Below are 19,245 nucleotides of genomic sequence, written 5' to 3' on the forward strand. Positions count from 1 at the left end.
GGTATGTGAGGAAGGGGAATGGAAGACCGAACTTGGGTATGAGAGAGGGCCTGACAAGGAATGGCCCTGAATATCATTTTGGAAAGTTTGGACAATGTCCTGATGTGATGAGGAGTCAGGGAAGGTTTTGAGGAGGAAGCAACATAATTAGCCATGTATTTAGAGATGTTATTCTGGCTGCTGCATAGGAGATAGCCTGCGGGTAGGGTATGAACAATCAAAGCGCCACTCTAGAACACACTTGGGACAATAAATCCTGCCTAACAGGAAGGAACCAGTTGTGAGACTGTCCGTTTTCCTTTCAGCTCCCCCCATAATGCCTGAAACCTTATTGCTGGAGCCGCATGAGGGGAGTGAGAACTCCAGGACAACTGGTTCACCAGCCAGGCCAGTCAGCCCGGCCTGGCCTGGCCCACCCTCCCCCTCTCTCCCTGAGTTTCCTTAGCACAGGGCTCACACCAGGCCTGCTGGGCCTGAAGCTACTTCCTAAGGGCCCTGGGGCACCCCTCAACATGGGGGCCCCTAGGCTGCTGCTCCCCTTCACCTTCACTGGGACCTCGTATCTGAGGGATGTGGGGAGCAGCAGAGTGCAGGGAACGGGCTTTGGAGACAGACCTGGGTTCAAATTTCAGATCGGCTGCCTCCTAGCAGCAGGGCCCTGGCTGAGCTACCTGACCTGTGTTCAGTATCCTCTCCCATCACAGGAACAGCGCCCAGCTCCCATGCTGCTGTAAGGATAAAATAATGCCTCGCATTTGGACTTAGCACAGCACTGCTGTGCTATTAGTTTATTCTTCTGTATCCCTCTGCCTTGGTTTCCTGATCGTCCTCCAGATTCCCTACTGAGGCTCATCTCAGACCAGCGTGGCTCCCTGGTGCCTGGGCCTGACTCAGCTGTTTCCCGGTCCCCTTGGATGGCAGCCTTTCCTCCACTCCTTTGGACCACCCGGCAGAGTCCACCTCACAGGCCTCACTCCCTTCCTTTCTCCCCCACCGTCTCCTCCTGAGGTCCCAGAAGGCACCGCGCTGACTCCGTCCGAACACAACACTCGATTGCTGAGTAAGCTCCCCTTCCAGCTAAAATCGTTTTTCCGATACTGAGGCTTTCCTGCTAATGAACTGGTGAAATAATCTTTAGCTCACCTCCAAATGTATATGACTCCATTATAATCCAAAGCCCTAGCTTTCCTCCTTCCCACACCAGAGTCCCTCGTATGCCTCTTATATTCTTGCCATAGTTCACACACTTTAACAACCATGAGAATATCCGTGTCCCACTTTGCAACACTCACACGGGGCATCTCCCCTCCCAATGCTCTTCCACCCTCTGCAGAATGACGAGGGCCAGGCACTGTGCCAGGCCTGTCACTGTGTACACAGGAGATCTAATCTACAAGATAAGTAACAGCATTTTCATTTTGGGATTTTGTAACTGGAGGTTTCCCTCTACTGCATGGTAACCTGCAAGCCAAGACACCAATCTACTGGAGAACCAGGCTGGGCAGCCATGCACCTGCCGGGGACCAGACAGTCATTAGCCTGAATGCTTACACCAGGAGAGTAAGGACAGGGTCTCCACAAGTGCTGGATCCCAGCCGCTGGTTTAAATGTCAGGGAGAAGTGGGAAGGTGTTGACATGGAAGGAATTATTCTCACATGCCTTTGATCACCGATGCTCTGTGGTGTTCTAAATGAGCTCACTGGTTGGCAGCCAAGCTGGGCGAGTTTTACAAAGAAACTCCTCCTGTGCCATGGAAGGCCAGCTCTATCCGCCACTTTTCCTTAAACTAACACTGCGGGTCTCCCCACCCCCTCCACTTCAATGGGAGCAGGTGACCACGGAAAGAGAACTTGGGCTCAGCTCCCCATGGGCTCACAGGGAATGTCATCCCAGCAGTCCTTCCGAACCTCTGGCCATCACTTAACTTCAGAGTCACCTGTGAGAAAACTTCCCAGTTGCCTTCATAAACCTGAGAAGGAGTAGAGGACATCTCTCCATGTGGGAACAGGCTCCGCTGTCTCTTCCCCCAAATCCACTTCCCTTGGGGGATGTCTCACCAGTCACTGTCCCATCCTAATGAACTTGGACAGAAGGGGCGTTTGACCCCCTTTAGTGCTCAGAAACTAGCATGGGCTCTCCAACACTTTCCTTAGTTCCTCACGACCAGATGTAAAGCTTTAAAAAGGCTTTATCAACTACCCGAGGGGAGCAGAAGGGAGGTAAACAGGAGAGATTGCAAATACATAGTTTTGTTCTCAGCATGCCAGGGCTCTGAGGTATGCCCCCAGGCGGTGGTAGGTAGTGTGTTCCAGGATCTAGGAGGCATCGGGTCCCTGAGGCTCAGCTCTGAGACCTCGCCTATGACCCATAAAGGCAGGACAGCTGCGCTACAACCTCAACGGGACAGCATTTCAGGATATCAGGATACGCTCCCATAAACTAACAGTCACAGAGAGATGTGCACAAAAAATAGTAAGGTATTTGTCACCTTACAGCAACACTAACCTCATCCATGTAAAAAATGGGATTACAATGAAGCTCTCTGGCCCAGCATTTCAGCCATGCATGCCCAGGGCAGACTTGTAAAACTGTAATGCACCTGGAGAACAGTGACAGGAGCTCACCTACATCCTCATTAATAATGTGGACCGATTATCATTTCCATATACAAGACATGGTGACACGGTGACATTAGTCAGTGGTGACATTAGTCAATAAGTATTATAACACTAAATATACAACAATTAATCTGAGGATCGTTTACTCTTTTGCCTTCACCTTGAATCCAAATAGGATCGATCTCCTCGTTAGTGGTTCACCCGGATACTTTTTAAGGCATTCCCGGTTATCTAACAAAGGGTGAGTCCACGCACAGCAGAGATAAGTCTGAGTGCTTTTACTCTGATAAATCTTTCCACCCCGAGCTGTAAGCGCTTCCTAAATATCTAGAAGTTGCTTTAAACGTGTCACCCTGAGGGGAGGAAAGGAGCAAGAGAAAGAAACGGCCATTCACTGAGCATCGTGGTGGGTGGTCTACAGCGATCTTATTTAATATCATTCCATGAGCGTCTGCCAACAGCCCAAGAGGCAGAGTCCTTGTTGAGTTTTACAGAGGAGGAACCAGCTATTTTTAAAGATGATCGTGTACAGGCTGGAGCCTGGTCACCTGTCCAGGTGGGGAAGGGATCCCCCAGGGGCAGTGGCCTGGATGGTTTCTCAGGTCCTTCCCAATCCCTAACATTTGTTATTCTCTGGTCTCCAGGCCTCAGGAGTATCTCTGACTTCTGTGTTACTAGGCCAAGCCTCTTTCCTTCTCTGGGTCTCAGTCTCCTCATCTAAACAGCGGAGGCATTTCTCTGCTTACGACTTCCAGGATTCTCTCTAGCTCTCTGGAGAACACGGGTTATGACAAGACTGCCTACAGGATAACACTGAGGTCACAACCTTGCTCCCCCGTGGGGACGCCCACCCTGTGTGCAGTGAGACCGAGGCTGCCTCCCTGTCTAGGCAGGGACAGAGTGGGGTCATCCTCATTCTCAAAGTTAGGTGGAAATCAGGGAAACCTGCAGTGTTGGACACAAATCTGGAAAGTGTTAAAAATTAAACGCCTTTAAGCCAAATACAGGTATTTGTGTTTCTTAAAGGAAGAGAAAAATGTTCCTGCTCCCCAGAGATCAATCAGTGTTTCTCAGTAAGACCGATACTGCCACCTAGGGAGGGTTTTGGAAATTTTGGGGAGTGTTTTTGGTTGTCCCAGTGAATGGAGAGTATTACTGGCATTTGATGGGCAGGGGCCTGAATGCCGGTCTGCCACGCACTGGGCAGCCCCACCGCACCTTCATAAAGTGGAAGCCCTATTATGTATGACGTAGAGATAGCCTAGATCCCTACCCACTGTCACATGTAAACAAAAAGAATTTCCCACATGATTTAAGTTGAGCACCACCATTTTCCAGGAATGCAACAACCAGGTTAATACAGGGAAAATTATACTTCACCTCCCCCGCCCTGGAATTTTATCGAATATTTCAGAAGCACTGCATCGCTGAAGGCACGTGGCTTATGAGTTACCCACATAACACAATGTGATTATATGTAAAGAACAGTTTAAAATGCCAAATAGTTAGCCCAGCTAGTGTGCTCAGTGGTTGAGAGCATCAACCTATGAACCAGGAGGTCATGGTTCAATTCCTGGTCAGGGCACATGCCCAGGTTGCAGGCTTGGTCCCCATTTGGGGGTGTGCAGGAGGCAGCCAATCATTGTCTCTCTCTCTCTCATCATTGATGTTTCTACCCTGTTTCCCCGAAAATAAGACAGTGTCTTATATTAATTTTTTCTCCCAAAGTTGCGCTAGGTCTTATTTTCAGGGGATGTCTTATCTTTCCATGCGCTAGGTCCTATTTTCGGGGAAACACGGTATCTCTCTCTCTCCCTCTCCCTTCTTCTCTGAAATCAATAAAAATATGTTTTAAAAATAAAAAAGCCAAATATTTAAAAATATCATATCTATGATATTATGTATAATATATAGACATATGAGAGAGAATATGAATAATGTTTAACCGAATTGTCCTACTTTCCTTATATCCAAACTCATTCATTACAGGTAGGTGCAAGCATCAGGCCACTTCATTACATATTCTTATGTAACTGTGCCCTCAGAGCAGTTACTTATTGAAATGTATAAAATTTTGTTATAAAGAACTTTTTCTTATTTTTTCTTTTTTAAATAACATTTAGGTGGTTTTGTCTTTTAAAGAAATATGTGTAAAGGTTGATTATATTACATTCAGGATGGTGAAGAGAATATCCTAATGTATTTTTATAAAAGGGGAGGCCATTGGAATGACACCCTTCTAGCAGTGAGCTCCCAGCACCAGCACAAAAACACTAGGGCTTCTTGGGAATGTGGCTGACTCCCAGGCTGGTGCAGGGAAAACACGACAAAGCCTGGGGCCTCCTGTCGTGGCAGAACAGACGCTCGGAGAGTAACAGGCTGCTAAGAGGACACTGGTTCCACTGGGCAAATCTAGGAGCATTCGAGGTTCAAAATAAACAAAAGAGGATTATAACTCACCGAATAACATAAGAATCCACACTAATGTGCATGCATATTCACATAGATAAAAAAATTAAAAGGCAAAGTTCTTCCTTGCAGTAGAAACTCAACTAACAAATGCAGAAGGAATGCTGGTTAATCACCATTTGGCAACCATCACAATAAAAACTGATTTAGGCAAGAATCATTAACCGAGGATAAAACTAGAGGTAAAAGTTTGAGGAATAACAGGATATTACATAGTCTTAAATATCTTCCCTCAAGATACTTAATCATTAGAAAGGGGGAAATGGCCGAAACCGGTTTGGCTCAGTGGTAGAGCGTCGGTCTGCGGACTGAAAGGTCCCGGGTTCGATTCCGGTCAAGGGCACGTCCCCGGTAGGGGGTGTGCAAGAGGCAGCTGGTCGATGTTTCTCTCTCATCGATGTTTCTAGCTCTCTATCCCCCTCTCTTCCTCTCTGTAAAAAATCAATAAAATATATTTATTAAAAAAAAAAAAAAAAAAAAGAAAGAAAGAAAGGGGGAAATGGCAACTCCTCCGTGGACATCTGGCAGACACCACCTTAACCAAATGATTCAAGTTAATGTCACCAGCAATGAGACATATTGCCAGCATGTGCCCCCAGAGATGACACCCCTGAGAAAAACACAACATAGCTTCTGTGCTATTCAATGCCAAAAATGTATATCCTAAACCTAATAAGGAAACCCCAGTCAAACCAAATTGAGGGACATTCTGCTAAATACCCTGTGCTCATCAAAAATACCTATGGCTTGAAAATGAAAAAAGACTGAGAAATTCTTCCAGGTTAAAGGGGCAATTGTCAAAATCTGAATAAATTGTGGATATGATTAAATTAGAAAATAGTATTGGTCGATGTTCATTTCGTGATTTCAATAATTACACTGTGGCTATAAAAGAAAGTACTCTTTTATTTAGGAAATATGCACGGTATGCTTAGGAGTAAAAGGGCATCGTGTATGCAAATTACTATCAAAATGGAGAGGGGGGAGCGCAAATGTAGCAAAATGTTAACATTTGGGATTGAGTCAGTGGTTCTCAACCTTTTTTAATGCCTTGACCCTTTAATACAGTTCTTCATGTTGTGATGACCTCCAACCATAAAATTATTTTTGTTGCTACTCCATCACTGTAATTTTGCTACTGTTATGAATCATAGTGTAAATATCTGTGTTTTCCGATGGGCTTTCACAGGTTGAGAACCACTGCTGTAGAGCCTAAGACCATCGGAAAACACAGATATTTACATTACAATTCATAATTTTGCTGGCAACAGAAGCAAAATTACAGTGATGAAGTAGCAACGAAATAATTTTATGGTTGGGGGTCACCACAACATGAGGAACTGTATTAAAGGGTTGTGGCATTAGAAAGGTTGAGAACCACTGGGTTGAGGGAAGGGTGTGCAGAAAGCTTTTTATTATTCTTACAATTTTTCAGTAAGTCTGAAATTATGACAAGATGAAAAGTTAAAAGAAAATGGAAGAGAGCCATCAGTTCCAAAAGAATAGAAAGGCACTTATTAGATCTATTCTAACCAAACAAGTCCTTTTATCCTGCTCTTTTAAGCCTTCTAGAAAATGTATGGGGTTAATTTCAGGAGGAGGCAAGGAGGCAGGCAGTGGAAGTGTGGGTGAGAGGGAAGGACAAGAGAATCATTCATTAATGAGGCCAGAGAATTCAATTACAGCATCTTCCTAAATCCAAATCTCGACTCCGCGTCGCCTTTCATTAGAACGCCTCCAAGAAGCCATTACCCAGAGGAGAAGTTGGACAAGAAACAGAGAGGCTTCTTCATTTCTTTGGAGATGAGGAAAGAAGGCACAGGCAGAGCAATTTTCATAATTTCCCTTTGAAAGAGGTACTGATCTATCTCAAGATTGGTTCCACTGTTTTCTTACAGAAAATGAGGCATCTCCACTCAAGTGACGAAGGCGACATCAAGAAGAACTTTTGCAAAATGAAATGAAAGGACAAAAATTGAAGGGTGAAAGATGACCTTTTCTTCGCTTTAGAAGGCAGGGTTTTCTTGACCTTTAAAACAGTCTCCCAGAAAAATGTTTACCTCTGTCACTTTTTCACAGCTTGCCTTTCTTCAGGGGGGAGTGGCAGACATTTAAAGCAGCAGCACTTTAATGATCATACTTACTTCAAAATTCCTCATACAAAATCAGGACTGCAAAACAGCGAGATTATAAATTGTCATTTAAAATGCTAAATGTATTTGGGACCAAATGGAAATGTAGAAATTAAACAATAGAGTTTCTACTTTTAAAAGTATGATTGCACACTAGGCTGTTTATGGTGGGGGAGGGAGAACCTCAGCAGGAAAATGTTTAAGCCAAGCTTGATGCCATTCAGTCAAAGAGAAGTCTTAGCTCTATTCCCTCCTAAATGATCTAGCATCAAATAATGAGATGACTAGTCTCAAGATTAGATTTATATTAAAAATTAAAATAAGGCCATTTCCAATAAGGCAGAAACACCCATAATACTTTGTGTAAACAGTCTTAGCGCTAGCTTAAATTTCCATCAAAGACCGCAAAACTTCTTTCCGTATTCATTCATTTCACACACATGTGCTGGGCACAGGGCAGATGGAAATGACTCTCCAAGCTCCTGGGAGCCCCCAGGTTCTCAGGGACAGAAGATAAGTAAATGTCCATTCACTGAGGGGATAGAGTATGATTCTCATAGCATCCCTGCGGTGTTACAGGTTTTGAGGAAAGTGAGGCTCAGGATAATTAACTTATCCAGGACACACTTTAAAAGTGATGAAGAAAGGATTTTAACCTAGGTCTTAATGACCCGAGCCCTTGCCTCACTATCTCTCAACCAGAAGCACTGCCACAAAATAGCGTGTTGGGGGTCCTATAATTGAAGGAAGGGGTCCCAGAGGAACTGAACCCAGAGGGTTTGGGCGGCAGGAGAGTGGGAGGTGGAGTGGGAGAGGGGGTATCAGAAAAGGTGTTCGTAGATTTGGTGGCATCAACTCTGACACAGGGAAGCTCAGAAAGTTTGTTGGATGGATGAACCCAGGAAGGTTGTCCCTGGCAAGAACTTGGGCAGATGTGAATCTTTCTGAAAGGGCTTTAGAGGGAACCAACAGGAAGGATGTCTTGGCTTAGCCAATATTTGCTGGCCTCAGCCAACCACCCCATAGGGCTCGGGATGGAATGTGCAGATACAGCTTCAGTGGCCCTCCTGGGACGGTGAGGTGGAGGTGAGGAGCCAGCCGGCCCCCGAGGGTTCCAGAAGCAGCTGCAGGGCAGCCTTCACCATCAGCGCTTCCCATCAGCCCAGGACTGCACTGACCCAGCATTTGCAAGAAGATGATTGATTACATAAGGCCCTTTGTGCTCCAACTAAGACCTTGGCAACAGAAATTTGTGAAGAATTTTAACTCCAGCAGAGAGTTTTATGGAAGTCCAGGAAAGCCAAACTCACAGAATCAAAAGGTTAGACGTGGAAGGAACCTTAGTGATGTTCTGCAATCTTTTCTTCTTATACAGGAACCACTGGAGCCTGGGGGTGGGGGTGTAGATGACTTGGATGGGGCCCCATTCCCAGCTAAGAGGTGGCAGCAGGATATGACACCAACAAAAGCCAAAAACATCAAACTGAAAAGCTTCTGCACAGCAAAAGAAACTATGAACAAAATGAAGAGTCAATCTACAGAATGGGAGAAGATATTTGTAAACCATATAACTGGTAAGGGATTAATATCCAAATTATGTAAGGAACTCATACAATTTAATAGCAAATAACAATAGTAATTTCATTTAAAAATGGGCAGTGGGCCATAGCTGGTTTGGCTCACTGGATAGAGTGTCAGCCTGGGGACTGAAGGGTCTCAGGTTCAATTCCGGTCAAGGACATGTACCTTGGTTGCAGGCACATCCCCAGAATGGGGTGTGCAGGTGGCAGCTGATTGATGCTTCTCTCTCATCCATGTTTCTAACTCTCTATCCCTCTCCTTTCTTCTCTGTAAAAAATCAATAAAATATATATTTTTTAAATGGGCAGTGGGCCCAAACAGAGAAGATATACAAATGGCCAACAGGCATGTGGAAAGATGCTCAATATCACCAATCATCAGGGTAATGCAAATCAAAACCACATGAGATGTCACCTCCCACTTACTGGTATGAATGTAAATTGGTACAGTCACTATGTAAAACAATATAGATCTTTCTCAAAAAATGTAAAACTAGAAGTGCCATATGATACAGAATCCCACTTCTGGGTAAGGAAATGGAATCACTATGTCTAAGAGTGATTTTTGGCATTCTCAGATTCGCTGCAGCATTGTTCACCATAAACAACACATGGAAACAACCTAAGTGCCCATCAACAGATGGATAGATAAAGAAAAAAATCCCTCTCTCTCTCTATCTCTCTCTCTCTCTCTCTCTCTCAGAAGAAGAAGAATATTATTGAGCCATAAAAAAAAAAGTCCAGCCATTTGCTTTTTTTAAAATTTAATTTTCATTGATTTAAGAGAGGAAGAGAGAAATAGAAAAATCAATGATCAGCTATCTCCTGCTGGGGATCAAGCCCAAAACCTGAGTATGTGCTCTGATTGGGAATCAAACCCTGACCTCCTGGTTCATAGGTCAATGTTCAACCACTGAGCCACACTGGCCAGGCAATCCTGCCATTTGCAACACATGACAAACTCAAGTTTGTGGAATTGTGGTTGTCAGGGATTGGGATGAGGGATGAGGGAAATGGGGAGATATTGGACAAAGGCTACAAACTTCCAGTTATAAGATAAATAGTTCTGAGAATCTAATAGCATGGTGACTATAGTTCACAATACTGGTTTATATACTTGAAAGTTGCTAAGAAAGAAGATCTTGAATGTTCTCACCACAAAAATATTGTAATTATGTGAGATGATGAATGTGTTCACAACCTTATTATGATGATCATTTTGCTATATATGTGTGCATCTAATCATCATGATGTAAAAATATACAATACTAAAGGCCCGGTGCACGAAGTTCGTGTACTTTGGGTGGGGGTGTCCCTCAGCCCGGCTGCGCCCTCTCACAGTCTGGGAGCCCTTGGGGAATATCTGACTGACAGACATCGTTAGCACTGCTGTGGAGGTGGGAGAGGCGCCCGCCACCTCCGCTGTGCTCACCAGCTGTGAGCGGTGCTTCCACCAGGGGAAGCTTCTTCATTGAGCATCTGCTCCCTGGAGGTCAGTGCTCATCATAGCGACCAGTCATTTTGCCTTCAGTTGATTTGCATATTAGCCTCTTATTATATAGGATTATGCCTCAATTATATCTCAATAAAACTGGGGGTTAGGGGAAAGGAGGTGGAACCAGAAGTGGAGCAGGTCTCCTGACCCTGGTTCAGTGTTTCATTTCACATTTAACAATTGCATAGGGCAAGGATACATTGAGCCTGTACCCCTAGCACTTGGCACTTAGTAGGTCTCAGGAAATGTTTGAACTGTCCTGAGTCAGAGGTCTGAGTGCACTAGCTGTTGTAGAGTCATGGGTAACCATGAGCAAGAACCCTTGATTCTGAACCTTTGTCTTCTCATCTGTAAATTGGAGATAATGATAATTCCCCAAATTGAGGGAGGATAACAGAGGCCATACATATAAAAAGCACATGGTGAACTGGGAAGCACCACACAGATGCCAGTGTCACTTGGGCTAATTAAAAGGATGTCCTAATGAACAGGACCTAACCATGCTTTTCCAGAGATGAGCACCATCTTGAGTTTCGGATGCTATTTTTCCAGTAAACAAATTGAGCTGTTAAGCAAGGGACACAAGAACAGCATGATATATCTAAGCAGGCGGTGAAGTTCTATTTTTGGCAACAAAGGCAATAAAACTTGAAGCATCCAGGGAGGTGAAAGCATGGCTCCTACAGCGTCTCTGCCAGCAGCTTTGAATCATCTGCCTGCTTCTGACAGCTGGAACCCCCTCACTCCTGTCTTGTGTTCTATTGGTTATGCACCAGAACCCTGGCCTCCCGGGATGCCAGGCTGCATAAGCAGAAGGCATTCTGGTCTCCCTGACGGCTCCCGAGCCTGCTGCCCGTGTGCAGAACTCTGTGTGGGGTAGGGTCTGGGCATCATTGGGGAAGGTCAGCAGCCCAACCACCATCTCACCGGATGCCATGACTTTGGTCAGTTCCTCGTGGCCCAGGTGTGGCCCACACCCTTTTAAAGTGACAGGTTAGGTCAGGCAAATACCCTTGGCCTTGGAGAAGCTAACTTTTGATGGCTAAACTCACAAGAGAAATTATTTTAAACCATACATATTAATTTGCAATTCAATTTGGCAAATATACTTGACTTCCCACTATAGCCAGGCACTGTTACAAGAAGCACTAGGGATACAATGGTGAGTAAGACTGATCCAGTCACTCGCTGACCTCGTGGAACTTAGAGCAGGAGAGAAAGATAACTAAACCTGTAGTCACTAAACAGTGTGATAAACATGAGTACAGTGTACATTGAAGAAAGAAAACCAAAATGCCTCCCAGTGGGGCGGGGCAGAGTAGGTTTATAGAGAAAGTAAAAGATATGCAGGGGTCTGAAAAATTAGCAACATTTGTCAGGTGACAGAAGGCAGCTATGGAGTTGGGAGAGGGGCAGGAAGGATAACGGCCAGTGCTCCAGGCAAAAGGAGAGGCGTGTGCAGAGGCGTGTGCTTAAAGCAGTTGAATATGGAAGAATCCAAGGAAGTGGTGGAAAACTGGGTGCTGAGGCTGCAGAGGTGGGCAGTGGCTCTGCAAGGCATTGTAGGAGTTTAAACTTCACCCTGTAGGTTAGTGGTTCTCAACCTTCCTAATGCCACGATCCTTTAAGACAGTTCCTCATGTTGTGGTGACCCCCAACCATAAAATTATTTTTGTTACTACTTCATAACTGTAATTTTGCTACTGTTATGAATCGTAATGTAAATATCTGTGTTTTCCGATGGTCTTAGGAGACCCTGCCAGTGGTTCTCAATCTGTGGGTCACGACTCACAGGTTGAGAACCGCTGCTGTAGAGCCTAAGACCATCAGAAAACACAGATATTTACATTTCGATTCATTAATAGTAGCAAAATTACAGTTATGAAGTAGCTAGCAGTTAGACCGTCAGAAAACACAGATATTTACGTTATGATTTAACAGTAGAAAAATTACAGTTATGAAGTAACAATGAAAATAATTTTATGGCTGGGGGTCACACAACATGAGGAGCTGTATTAAAGGGTCGCGGCATTAGAAAGGTTGAGAACCACTGCTATAGGTGAACTCCAACTATCGGGTGCCCTGAAGGTCAGTCAGATCAGCATGCTGTCCACATGAAAGAAAATTATGCAAATAAGCAACTCACCAGAAGTCTATTTGATAAACGTGGGGTGAGGACAAGGAACATATGCTTCCTATTGCAGCTTTTCTTTCTGCCTGGACTCTGACCCACTTATAAGTAAGTCCACATTTTCCTAGTTCTAAAGCCGGTGGAGAACATTGTTCCCTGGGGGTTTTGCAAATAATGTGCTTCATTCAGCCTCAAGGAGCTGAATCAATCAGAGCTAACTAAGGAGGGTAACTGGAGAGGACAGTGAAAGGACACCATGCTCACTGGTTCCCTCCAAGAAACTTGAAAGCATTATTGAACCGCTTTTTGGCTTCATTCACTGAAAAATTCTTCTGCGAAATACAAACTCCTTCACCATAATAAATACTGTTTTGATAACAAAACTGTACTTTTCTCAAATACCCAGATGGGAGACCATATGCAAAATAAACGCCGAGGAATTTTTTTATTGGCCATCTGCTAAAATTGGAAAGGAAGCCTGCATTCTCCTCTAGTTTTCACAGAAATTTCCACCGAGAATCCTACTTGCTTCCCCCTGGTGCCACCTGCTGATCATATGTGGAAACCAGTTTTGCAAATGGTTATAGCAGAGGAGTGTGGATCTTCCCCTTCCTTTAATGAAGCAAGTTTAATCCTAATTAATGTCAAAAATAAAATGCTCACAGTGTCAGTTTTTAGAATGTTTCACAGCCACTCAGACCTCTTCCTGTTGCTACCAAGAATCACAAAGCAAAGCCCACATACCGCTCCGAGAGCTCACTGCCATGGCCCTGACAAGACAGTTTACCCTCATAATTAAATGCACCATTTCTAATGATGCCTTCGGTTTCGCTTTACCAGTCAAAATGTAAACGCACAACCCTTTAATACAGTAATTCCATTGTGAGATGTCCACCTGAAGAAAATGCTGGCACACATGTAGAAAAATATAAATCTGAGAGAATGCCCAACAGCATTACTTATTAAACTAAGGAATTTGAGAGCCACCTAAATGTCCATCAACAGAGAAGTAATTTTAAAAGTTATGGTGCATTCATACAATTGATTATTATATAGAGCTAACATGGAAAGATGCCTAAAACATATTCAGTGAGGAAAAGAGCTAAAAAAGAGAATGTATGGTAAAATCCCATTTTTAAAGAAAAAAAGCTATATGTATTACAGTGCATATTTGCTTATAAATAGGAAATAGCTGGAAAAATACACACTAAAGTGTCCAGTAATTTCTGAGAAGTGGAAATATTTTTTTCACTTTTTATATTATACATCCCTATGTATAATATAACTGAATGTATAATTTTGTATTAAAACAAAGGTGATATTAAAAATTAGAATCCAGATGTATTCTTTTTTAATTCAGATTTGCAGCTAATGAAGCATTTCATTGTCAAATACTCACTGGATGCTCACTCAGAGGTTATAATCATTTCCCCATTTAACAGTTGGAGAAATGGGGCTGAGAGGAGAAGAGACTTACTTGAGATCCCATGAGGAATAAGTGATGGTACCTGGGCTTTCCAGTAAGTTACTATGATAGGGTTTTCATAGTCTAGTTTGCATGTGCCAGAGCCTGAGTCAGCAGATTCTAGATTATTGTCCTTTAAGAGACAATTCCTTCTTATGTTAGGGAACTATCCATTCTAAGTACCTTCAGCATTAATCAAATGGATGTAATACTTGAGAGTTTAGAATGCTAAAACAGAAAGAGGTGGAGCAATTGCTAACCCTACATCCCCATTTTACCGAAGATAAAGAATCTATCTGAGTGGCTAAATTCAGAAAGCTGACAGTTAAGCAACAAGCATTTGCTCAGCTTCCCATCTTTCCCACTAAACCTCCTCCTCCTCTAGGGCTTCCCATCTTGTCAACTGCATCCCCACCAGATTCCTGAAAACATCAACTGTACCTTCCTCTGCATACCCCTCTCTGATCTGTCTCCAAGACCTGTAGATTCCACCTTCGAAATATCCCTCACATCTGTCCTTCCCTACATAAGATATAATGTCTTAATATAACCCTCAGCATCTCTTTTGCCTTCATACCTCTATGTGGGGATTCTAGCCAGGACAATAAGGCAAGAAAAATAAAGGGCTGATTGGAAAGCAAGACATAAACCATCCAATTCTCAGAGAACATGATAGTCTATATAGAAAATCCCATCAAACCTTCAAAATAAGCTACTGGAATTTATTAGGAGAGTTTAGCAAGGTTGTAGAATACAAGGTTAATAAATAAAAATCAATTATATTTCTACATACTCACAATGAATAACTAGAAGTTGAAGTTTAAAACCAAAAGATTGCCCATGTATCAAAATTTGAAATACTTAGGGATAAATTTAACAAAAGATATGAAAGAGCTGTGCATTAAAAACAAAAAAACAAATCACTGTTCAAAGAGATTAAAGATCTGGGTTCCAGTGAAGATGGCAGTGTAGGTAAATGTGATACTAAAATCCTCCCACAACTACATCAAAATTATAACTAAACTACAGAAAACTCATCATTCAGAACCCCCTGAAATCTAGCTAAACAGAACTCCTATAAGTAAGGATATAAAGAAGAAGCCACACTGGTAGGAGGGGTGGAGACACCAATGTGCTGGTCCTCTACCCACACGTGGCAGATAAAAATCAGGAGGTATATCTCTTTGTAATTATTAAGTACTCATCAATTAAATGCAATGAGGGATTATGGAGTGGATCCTGTACCAGAAAAAGGAGATTAGTAGGGAAATAGGAAAAATTCAAATAAGGTGTATAGATAGTTTACTAATATTATACCAATGCTAATTTCCAAGTTTCAGTACTTGTACAATATATTAATAATAAGGGAAGCTAGATGAAAGGTATATGTGTATTCTCTACTACACATTTGCAACTTTTTTGTAAGTCCAAAATTATTTCAAAACATTTACAAAACTGAAGGCATTTCCAAACAAATAAAAGCTGAGAGAATTTGTCATCAGCAGACCTGCATTACAAGAAATATGTTAAAGACTATTCTTTAAGTTGAAGGAAAATAATACCAGATGGAATCCCAGAGCTACACAAAGGGATGGAGAATTCTGAAAATGTAAATGTATGGGTGAGTATAAAAAACAAATATACACTTTTTTTAATTTCTTTATAACGAGAGGTGTGGTGCAAGAAATTCGTGCACAGGTGGGGGTCTCTAGACCTGGCAGGTGATCAGGGCCTATTAGAGTTGTCTCGGCCAGTCCTGATTGGGGCCGGGCCTTTTGGGGCTGAGGGCCTGCCAGCTGGGGCCTGCTGAACAGGGCCTGCAGGACAGGGGGAGGGACCATGGGAGGATTGCCGGCTGTGGGGGGTTGGCTATGGGAGTACACTGACCACCTGCATTGAATGTCTGCCCCCTGGTGTTCAGTGCATGTCATAGTGACTAGTTGACCGGTCTTTCTGATCATTCCAGTCATTGGTTGTAATAGTCACTTAGGCTTTTATATATATAGACTGACTTTTCAAAGCAAAAATAATAATGTATTATGAGGCTTATAACACAAAAGTAAAGTAGATGGCAATAGCACAAAGGAAAAGAGTGGAAGTAGAAATATAATGTTGCAAGGTGTTTATATTTTACTTGAAGTAGGAAATACTTAAAGGTAAATGTGATAAGTTAAAGATGCATTGTAAACCCTAGATTCTAGGGGCTTGACAAAAACGAAAAACACTTTTAAAAGCAGTATAACTTAGAAGTTTAAAGAGAAGATAAAACAAAACACTAAAAATATTCAATTAATCCAAACATATAGTATAAATAGAAAAGAAATAACAAGTTGGCATACTTGAATCCAACCATATTGGTGATTACATTAATTCGAATGGACTAAACACACCAATTAAAGGGCAAAGGTTGTTAACCAGGATAAAATACCACACCCAATAATACACTGTCAAAAAGAAGCACTCTTTAAAAAATGTAGACAGGTTAACAGTAAAAGACTGGTAAAAAGATATACCATGAAAATTCTAAGCCAAAGAAAGCCAGAGGTGCTATATTAATATTGAGTAGACTTCAGGACAAGGAAAGTTACCTTATAAAAGAGTCAAGTCATCAAACTAAGAACAGAATTTTAAAATATGTAAAGCAAAAACTGACATAACTAAAATGAGGAGACAGTCCACAATGAGGGTTGGAAATTTCAACATACTCTCATTGACTGACAGAACAAGTAGGCAACAAATAAGTAAGGGACACGTGAACAGTACCAAGTACCAATTTGACCTAACTGACATTTGTAGGATGATATCCCAGCAACTCCAGAGTACATTTTATTTTTAAATTCACATAAAACATTCACCAATATAGACAATATATGGGTCATAAGACCACTTTCAATCAAGTTAAAATGAGCAAGGTAATACCGAATACACACTCTTATGTCAACAATTAAATTAGAAATCAATAACAAAAGATATTGGTAAAATTCCAAATTATTTAAAAGTTAAACAACACATTTCTAAATAACCCAGGGATCAAATAAGTCTTAAGGGAAATTATATAACATTTTAAACTTAATGGTAATGAAAATGTAACATACAAAGATTTCTGAGATGTAATAAGCAGTGCTTAGAGGAAAACTTATTGCTTTAATGTTTAAAATCAATGAACTTAGGTTCCTCTTTAAAATAGCGTTTTATTTTAACTTTAAACAGTAAAGAAATAAAATTTAAAAATAATAATAATAATAAATAGATTTTTATTTTAGAAAGAAGCAATGAGTAAACCCAAAAGAAGTAGAGAGAAATAATAAAAATTAGAAATCAATGATATAGAAAATGGACAAACAAGAGAGAAAATAATAAAATCATAAATTGGTTCTTTGAAAAGAGCAACAATATTAATAAGCCTTTCGCTAGACTGATCATAAAAAAACCCCCACAAATTACCAATCTCAGCAATGAAATAGGGGAAATTCACTACATATCTCATAGATGTTAAAAAATAATAAGGAAATACTATTTTTTAAAATGTTATGTCAATTGATTTGACAATTTAGATAAAATAGACTAGTCCCTTGAAAGAAAAATTACCTATATGTATTTTTAAAAATAAAAAAATATTCCAGAAAGTTCCTTGCAAAATACCTCCAATAGTGAATTTCATCAAACATATAAGAAAGAAATGATACTAGTATTATATAAGACCTTCAAAAAACAGAAGAAACATTTGCCAAATCACTTAATGAAGATTGCCTGATACCAAACCAAACAAAGACATTAAATGCCAGCGTTTCTCATGAACAAAGACACAGAAAATCCTAACAAAATATAACAGTATATAAAAAGAATAATATATTAGGACCAAGTAGGCCATATATCAGGTTAGTTTAACATTTAAAAAAATTAATCAGTGTGATTCATCATATTACCAAAATAAAGAAAAAAACCATATCATCTTCATAGATACATAAAGGCATTTGACAAAATTAAGCACCCATTCATGATGAAAACTTTCTGTAAACTATAGAAGACATCGTCATCAAGTTAACAAAGGTCATCTGTGAACAACTTCTAGTTAACATTAACACCATATGTAACAGTGAAAGGCTGTATGCTTCCCCCAAAGACTGGGAACAAGGCAAGGATGTCCACATCCAATCACTTCTGTTCAACATTGTATAGAGGTCCTAGCCCAGGGCAGTTTAACAAGAAAAAATAAATAAAAGGCATGTAGATTACAAAGGAAGAAATAACATTCATTCACAGATGAATTAATTGTATACATAGAAAATCCTAATCTACAAAAAGGGATTTCTAGAATTAATAAGGGAATCAAGCAAGGCCATATAATACAAATTCAAAATTAAAAAGCCAATTGGATGTTTTTAACTAGCAACAAACAATTGGAAAATAAAATTCAAAAATATCATTTTCAATAACATAAAAACTAAAACTTGTAGGGAAAACTATAAAACATTGCTGAGATAAGTTAAGGAAGATATAAATAAAGAAAGGAGGAGTGGGAAGACAGTAGCCAAAGAACTTGTATGCATGTATGTATAATCCATGGACAGACAATAGATTGGTGAAGGTCTAGGGAGGGAGTGGGAAGAAGGTACAGGGGGTCAATGGGTTTGGCTGGTTGGGCTCACTGGATAGAGTGTCAACCTGCAGACTGAAGGGTTCTAGGTTCAATTCTGGTCAAGGGCACATGCCCAGGTTTCAGGCTTGACCCCCCAGGAGGGGCATGCAGGAGGCAGCAGAACAATGATTCTCTCTCATCATTGATGTTTCTATCTCTTTCACCCTCTCCCTTCCTCTCTAAAATTAATAAAGGTATATTTAAATTTTTAAAAAAATAAAAAGCCATGTATTCAACCACAGTATGATTGTTAATATGTCCACTGTCTCTAAACTGAGCTATAGATTCAAAGTCCTGGCAGACTTCTTTGTAGAAATGGGACAAACTGATTATATTGATAAAACTGATCCAGAGATGCAAAAGACCAAAAGTAGCCAAACAATTCTGAAGATGAACCAAGTGGGAAGACTGGCACTACCTGATAAGACTGACAATAAAGCCATGGCTTTCTTAGCTAAGAGTAAACACACAGATGAATGGAACAAAGTGGAGTCCAGAAACGGACCAAAACATATATGGCCAATTGGTATTCAACTAAATGTTTTCGTACTCAAACATACTGCTTCAATATGGAATGGGCGATTTGAAAACTGATTCTGGAACCAATTGACACTTAAAAGCCTCTCCCCAGCCCCCGCCCCTCAGTTTGTCAGACCTACTCCCTGGCCTTGAAGTGGAGCCTGACCTCCCACATTTCACACCCTGGGACCACACC

The 19,245-nt window shown here is 41.4% G+C and overlaps 1 protein-coding gene across 1 annotated transcript in view; it reads right to left on the bottom strand.

The window, feature by feature from the left end:
- Nucleotides 1–19,245, bottom strand: part of TTLL11 (tubulin tyrosine ligase like 11) — a 173,287-nt gene that overhangs the window by 114,771 nt on the left and 39,271 nt on the right. The window lies entirely within an intron of this gene.

Source organism: Pipistrellus hanaki (genome assembly GCF_964339955.1).
Source record: "Pipistrellus hanaki genome assembly, chromosome: 11".
In the NCBI taxonomy this organism is placed as follows: Eukaryota; Metazoa; Chordata; class Mammalia; order Chiroptera; family Vespertilionidae; genus Pipistrellus; species Pipistrellus hanaki.